We start from the raw sequence: 7,672 nt of genomic DNA, 5'->3' as shown, positions 1-7,672 counted from the left end.
AAAACCAACCATGTTCTTGCCTAATTTGATCAGCATAAAAGCAATTTAAGCAAAATTTAAATAAAGGTTATTTCCCTGCAGACCAGGGAAAAACCCTAAATGGAGCAGATATCAACACTACAGCCGATAGAGAATCCCATGCCAGAACAGGTGAATATTTTCCAAAGAAGGTAGAAGCCCACAGGCAACTCACTATGGATCATATTTATCCTGAAGGACTGCAGGCAGTAGAAAGGAGCCACACTGCAGCAGATTTATTCTGAGGGGTTGTAGCCAGTAAAAGTCCATGCTGAAGCTGGGAAAAATTGTAAGGAGGAAGGAGAAGCAGAGAGGAACTTGTAAGGACTGACCATAGCACCCATTCCCCATCTCCCATGCGTCATACAGCAGAGAGAAGGTGATAGAAGAAGACTGACTTGGGTTGTAAGAGATCATGTAGTTCGAATCCTCTGCCTTAGGGCACCACTAAATCAGGTACTGGATAAGAAAATGAATGAAGTCAAAAGCAAGAAAAACTCCTAAATTTAATAGAATAATCATTAAATAAACTTCTGTGGACTATTGCTTGTATGTAAGTTCTTTGCATTAGCAAATCTCTTACAGAAAATGACAAACATTTGAGATATGCAAAAATACTGAAAAGGCTTATACCTCTTCAGTTTTGTCCTTACAGTTCTTTGACTTTGAAAAAAATTCAAGAAAAATCAGCAGCTTCAGAATCAAGCCTCTTTCTCTTCTTCCTTTCTTTTTCATCAAAGATTATTGAGTTCAAACTGTGCTATTTACATTTTAACAGCCAAAAAAAAAGAAAAGAATTTACTCAACAGAAACTCACATGAAACAGTCATGAGAAATCTTGGAAAGGAAAATAAATTGCTTCATTGCAATGATAAGCTCCTTTTGTATGTAATTTATGAAAAGCCAACTGTCATCAAAATTCTTAATTTATAGTGTTCAACAAAATGCTACTAACTGAAAAGCATTAATCAACATCACCAACTTAATGTGCTTTGTCAAACTTCTCAGTCTCTTCTGTCAGAGAAGAGCATTTTTGACAAGTAGATTGATTAGTGAGCTAACACTGTTTGACTGAGGGGAAAGTGTGTGACAAGTGCCTTAAAAGATGTTAGCAGTAATTCTATTTGCTCATACATAAGCTGTGCACAATACTATTGTTTTGCAAAATGCTTGTCAATAAGACTGATAAGTTATTATGTGGTTGTAAGAAATTCTGTTTTAAACCTGATCTCATTCTCCTTGTAAAATAATCTATAACGAGTTAAAATGTGCAGCTCATCTGAAAGATCTCAATAACAATCAACCACAGAGAGCCTTCCTAGCTGAAATGTATAAAACAGTTAATATAGATTATTGCCTTAGAGCTCAAATAAACAATGAAAAAAAAAAAAAAAACTTGCTTCAATTTTTTTAAGAAGTGTAATATCTACCCTAGAATTAAGGTAGAAACCAGTTTCACACACACAAAGAAAAGTCTAAATATGGAATCCCATAGCTTTCAGAAACCAGCTACTACTATTTCTAATTTTTCCTAATATTTACATATTTAAGCTATTGGCATCAAGACTATCTCTTCTGAAAGTTAGTGGGAAAAATAAAAATGAATTTTAATACAAAAGGCTTATTTATAAGAGCACATACCTGACTTTTCATATAAAATATGAAAATCAAAATATGAAAATCCAATAGCCAGTGCTATTTGGAAATGACCTGCCCATGAGCATTTTTCAAGTCTGAGAGATCTGAAGCAGCACAGATTTGACGTGGGCAGCTCTGTGCCATCCACTTGCTCGTGCAAGTAACTGTTAGTATGGCAAGCATGGAAGAGTATGGCAAGCATGGAAGAGTATGGCAAGCATGGAAGAGTATGGCAAGCATGGAAGAGTATGGCAAGCATGGAAGAGTATGGCAAGCATGGAAGAGTATGGCACTAATGTGTGCTATAATCTGTTCATCCAGGGCCAAAACAAGGTGACAAGCAGGACAAGGTGAAGATGTCTTAAATTATTACATTAATGTACTCTACGAATCTTCCAAAAGTTCAAAAAAAAAACAACAAAACACTCAAACCAAATCAAAAGAGCAGCCCTACTGGATCAAAACAAGTCTGTCTAGCCTATTTCATCTCTGACAGTAGGTATGAGCAAGAATACTACAGAATAACTACTCTTTTAGAGAAGAGTAATGGCAGAGCAAATCTTTGTAATTCTTTAGTCTGTTACTTTCCTGTCCTCTGATCAGTTTTGGTTCAGGAGATTTCCTGAGCATGTTGCAGTTTGTCTATTTAGTATTCAACAATGAACATTCATTCCAAATATTTGTTCAGTCACTTCTTTGAGGCTACATAAAGTTTTATATCCCTGCAACATCTTTTGGGAGTACATAGCAAAGATAAATAATAGTGAGGAGAAATTATTTTTACCAGACATCTCAGGTATCACACCCTAGTAACGGTGACCAGCACAGAGCCTTTCCCTATGAAAACAGAGTACCTTCTGCGTGTATGCCTTAATATAGCTCTACATTGCATTTGGCCTGCCATTTTGTTGCCTATTCACCCTGTTTCCTAATGTCCTTTGGCAATTTTTCAGTTTCAGTTTTCAACCTACCTACCCTGAAAAATCTTGTACAATCGTCAGATTTTGCCATTTTACTGCTAACTAATTTTTCTAGTGACCTGTGAACACATTTTCCTTCGCACAGAGCGCTCCCACCACCAGCGATTTTTGTCTAACAAAACAAACAAAAACACTATTTTAAAAAATGTTTACTATTTTTCACTTTCTTCCTAACCTATGCCATTTTTTCCTTCCTGTGCTATGGCCACTTAAGTGCATTACAAGCTTAACATTAGGAATTTGTCAAAGTTTTTTTTTGAAAACCAAAAATCACGTCAAACAGATCATCACTAGCTACAAGCTCACTGACTTCCTGCAAAAGAATATTAGTTGTTCTAAAGATGATCCTCGCATTTCAGAAGACTTTTCCAAAGCAGCTTATGTTTACTCAGGTAATCATGAATTGTCTTCTATTATACAGACATTAGACTTGCAGGCCTGAAGTTTGCCACTCTCTAGAAACCTGCTTTCAAAGAATACTTAGGCAAAAGGTTGAACACAGTTATTTGTCTCTGCCATTAACTATATGTAGCCAGTAATTTAGATGTTTTGTCCTCTAGTTGCCTTAAGGTTGGCTGAATACCATCCAATCCTGATGATTTTTAGACACAATTTTCCATGTTTGTGAACACCTACTAACATATTTTCTGTAGAAGATTGCTCTTGATTCCCATTCTTCTCTAGACAGAAAGGGTTCTTGTAAAGGTTCTGGTACAGAAAACTTACCATTTCCCTACCTGAAATGGGCAACAGCAAAACTGTTTTAATATACCTACAGTGACCTTTCCCTCTCCAAGTGCTCTTTTCTTTATTTAGGTCCTCAGCTGGCATGATCTTTGCAAGGATTTTTGCTCCTTTTGTGCTGGAAGAAGGATTTTACTCTAGCTTGAATTTTGTGCTGTGCACTGAGGCATTAATGCAGTTTGATTGTCAAGTCTCTCTAACATGAAATACATCCCTGTTCATCTTTCATATATGTTTTCTCTCCTGTAAGTAAAGTACCTTCCTAATTGTCTTCTTTCCACTAAATCTCTGATAAATCAATGCCTTCATTTACAGCTAGACATTCAAGCTGCCTGCTATTGACCCTAAAGTTTTTCTGTCCTGCATAGAACCAATTTGTTCCTTTTTTGGGTACTTGGCTTCCTTAAGGCTCTGGTGAAAACTATACAGTTTCTCCTTATACCAGAACTAAGGGCTGCCCTTGGGTGAAGCTGCAACTTTTCTTATATCATCTTCTCAGGCATAGAAACTCTGCTTTACCTTGCCTCTCTCACTGCTCCTGCATATAGTATTATGATCTTTCTAGCGAATGCTACCAGAGATAGTCCTTTCCTCCAAGTTCCTCAAGCAGCAGATTTCTTTCTCTGAGGGATGTAAATTTTCAATTCTCAAATATGTACAATACTCTCTCACAAGAAAGGTATATGACAGCTTCACACAACAGATTCTGACAGCTCAAACTGTGCAAGATTGAGCTCCCAAACTGGGAAGATATTTCTGCACAACTTCATGTGCTGCTAAACCAACGAGAGAGATCAGTTTGGCCATGTAAAGAAAGAAAGATGGATTCTTCAATGATTCATTCCAGACACTGCAATCTATAGATTTTTTTTTGACAGAATATTGTGACCTTTGACTAAGAAACTACTTTTTGGATCATAAATTCCATTTTGAAAGAGAGAAGAAGAAAGAAGAATTTCTGAAACTAAACAAGGTGATGCGTAGGCAACTACAGTCCCAAGATAACTTCTTTTGAATTTCACATAAGAAACAAATAGAATGAGAACTGCAAAACGTAGTTTCAAAAGGGAGACTGAAACAGTTGAAAGAAAACCATACAGCTATAAGAATATAATCTCCTCAAATTTTAGCCCCAATAGCTACTATGTGCTCATGAAGGGTCTGAGCGCTAAGTATTTGGCATGAGACACAAGACCATTCATGAAAGTTGGCAGCAGAAGTGTGATACTAGAGGGTACGTGGGCAGAGCTGCAACGTGTGAAGGGTCACTGGTTCAGAGGAGGCACTTCTGCCAGAAGGGAGACTTATTCTCAGATCGCTTCATCAACAGAGCTGTTCTAGCAGCTATCAAATATTCCTAACATTGCGTAGAAGTCTGCAATAGAGATCACAGCACAGAAATTGCTCCTTGGAAATTTTCTACACGTGGTCCCTTTGGGAGAAAAATTCAAGACAGAAAATCAAAACCAGACAAATGATTTTACGCAGCTGAACAATTCAACCATGTGCAGTAGTCCATGCAAACTGTTGGCCAGTGTGTGGTCTATCCATACCAGAGTGTATGAATTATCAAGTTTGCTTTCCTTAAGAAAAGTTAAACTATTTTACTTTTGCCCTGAGCTAAGATGCATATTTACATGGGTCAGCTGACCCAAGCAGCCTTTTTAGCCTCTGATGAATTGTTCATATGCTCTGCCCCTAGACAAACCCAGCAGAACTTCCTCAAAAGGAGCACAGTCCACCTCTAGCCCCCAGCATCTCACTTCACCAATTGCAGAGGCCTGTTGCTAATAATGGAAATGTCAAAGCTACTCAAGAGGAACAGAAACATCTTTCAGAGAAGAAAATGTTAGGCAAGTGAAATATGAGGGTTCCTAAGCTGAGGCTTAAAATAATGGAAGAAGAGTGCAGGGGACTACTATGACAAGATAGAAACGTATGTGTCCTGGTTTCTGTGTTCTATTGCTGCCAATTATAACATTTTTCACGAGTCTCACATCGTTATTTGGTTTACTTTGTTTAATATAACTTTAAAGATCTTTTCCAACATGAAGAATTCTGTACCAAAAGTTCAGTGTACTAGAACTAATATAAGGCTTGAGAACGTTCAGAAGAGAGGTATAAAAAATTAAAGAGGAAAACTCCACAAAGCAACTCTCCTCCCAAATGGTTAAAATCAAATATTTTTTTCTGTCAGTCTTGGAAAGAAAGGGTAATTTGAATTATGAGTTATGAAAGCTATTTTGAGGAGTTTTATGTTTATGTGTATTTTTAATCAGCAATCTTTCACATAAATCAGTCATCAGTCCCTCTGCTTCATTCTCTAGTAGTAATCAATCATATTTCCTCCTTCAGTGGGGGAAAAAAAAATCAAATATGTGAAACTCAGCTATCTGTGGCAATTGCTACTCAAAACTCTCACATTTGTCTGAATGACTTGCTAGTAATGGGAAATATCCCAATATTTTTCTGAGTAAAATTAATGACAAAATTTTAAATATTTGGATATGTCAATGAGATATGACTTTAAAAAGAAAACAAACAAACATTTGCTTAAACACAATCATACCCAATTTTGCAGTCAAAGAGATAAGTGCATAGGCTATGAGGAACCAATGTATTTCACACATACATGGCATTTTCTTTGCATTATTTGTATAAAAACATACTAGAAAAATCATGGTAATGACTGGAAAGAAAAGCAATTGTTATTTTACTGCACAATATTCTACCTGAAAATCTGTCCAGAAGATATATTAGTGAGCCATTTTGACTTTATTACTACATACATATTATTAATAACAGCTTGTATTTCAGCAAGTACCTTAGGGAACTCACTAACAATAAACACATTATCCTTAACACACACACGCACAAAAAAAAAAAAGCCTTGAAGCACTGAACAAGTACAACTAGCTAGTAAGTTAAAAGTAGAACCAAAAGCTTATTTCTTCAATGTTATTTTTAAGTAAGGACACCAAGTGGGCAGCAGGAAAGGATCCTGCAATATCATTAAAAGGACAGAGCTACAAAAACTTCATGACTCATAGCTCACCAAATTACAGTATAGAAAAAAAAGTAACCTTATGATTCAGACTGTAATTAACAGCTTAGAAAATGAAGAGAAAATTAGTCCAATCCCATAGCCACTCAGGGCCTTGGAAATAAGGACAAGAACTTCACAATCAACACACACAATTTACAGAAAGTCTGCAATGAAGACATTTTGAGAAGGAGACATTTATAGAAATCAGGCATCAGAGATGAGAAATTTCTACATTGCAAAAAAATACAAGCAGAAATTCCAGAAAATAACGTGATCCTCTCGCTGATCAGGAATTTCAACTTGGCTACAACCAAACAATGCAATCATTTATCAATTATCTTTTTCCAGAATTTATAAATGCAAATTAGTACCTTTAGGCTATACTGAAGGTACAATGCAAGTACATAATACTTTTGTACAATAAGTAACTGTTTAATAAAGGAACGTACCTGCCATTACAATTCTGCCTCAGCATGTTGAGTTAGCCACAGCTTCGAGCCAGCTGCTCACTCAGCCAATCACCCCTTCCCCTTCTTCAATAGGGCAGATAGAACAAAGAATCTCATTGGTCAAATCACAGTATGGTAGGGTCTGGAAAAGACCTCTGAAAATTACCTAGTCCAACACCCTGCTAAAGCAGGTTCCCTACAGTGTTTTGCTGAGGAAAGCTTTCAGGTGGGTTTTGAATATCCCCAGAAGACAGTCTGCAATCTCTCTGGACAGCCTGTTCCAGTGCTCTGTAACTTTGACAGTAAAGAAGTTTTTCTTCATGTTCATATGAAACTTCCTGTGTTCCAGTTTCTGTCTGTTGCCCCTTATTCTGTTGCTGGGCACCACTGAAAAGAGCTTGGCCCCATCCACTTGACAGCTGCCTTTCAAGATATTTCTAAGTGTTGATAAGATCCTCTCTCAGTTTTCTCCAGGAAATAAGAACAGGAAGATCACTCAACAGTTATTGTCAAGACCAAAACAGATTCAATTTAGGGAAGAAAAAATTAATTTACCAATTAAATCTATTTTTAGGTTATTGAGATAAACAACAAACAACCATAACCAAAACACCTTTCCCATAGCCCCCTTATTTGCTGGTTCAACTTTGCTCTTTCATTCTCTACTCATCTATCTCCTTCTCCTCCAAGTAGCATGGGAGATGGAAAATAGGGCTTGTAATCCCGCTCATTGGATACAATTCTAGATACGTGATAGTTCAGCTATCACATAGACAGAATGTTCCTTTGAATGCTGG

General features: G+C 36.8%; 1 long non-coding RNA gene across 1 annotated transcript in view; it reads right to left on the bottom strand.

Moving 5' to 3' along the window:
* LOC116216458 overlaps positions 1–7,200 on the bottom strand; it is an 18,750-nt gene extending 11,550 nt beyond the window's left edge. The window contains exon 1 of the long non-coding RNA XR_004159222.1: positions 6,876–7,200. This is a non-coding gene — a long non-coding RNA (uncharacterized LOC116216458). The remainder of the gene's footprint in view (positions 1–6,875) is intronic.
* Between the last annotated feature and the right edge of the window lie 472 nt (positions 7,201–7,672).

The sequence above is a fragment of the Meleagris gallopavo genome, chromosome 3, assembly GCF_000146605.3.
Source record: "Meleagris gallopavo isolate NT-WF06-2002-E0010 breed Aviagen turkey brand Nicholas breeding stock chromosome 3, Turkey_5.1, whole genome shotgun sequence".
NCBI classification, from domain to species: domain Eukaryota; kingdom Metazoa; phylum Chordata; class Aves; order Galliformes; family Phasianidae; genus Meleagris; species Meleagris gallopavo.
This window is presented reverse-complemented; position numbering and strand designations above follow the sequence as displayed.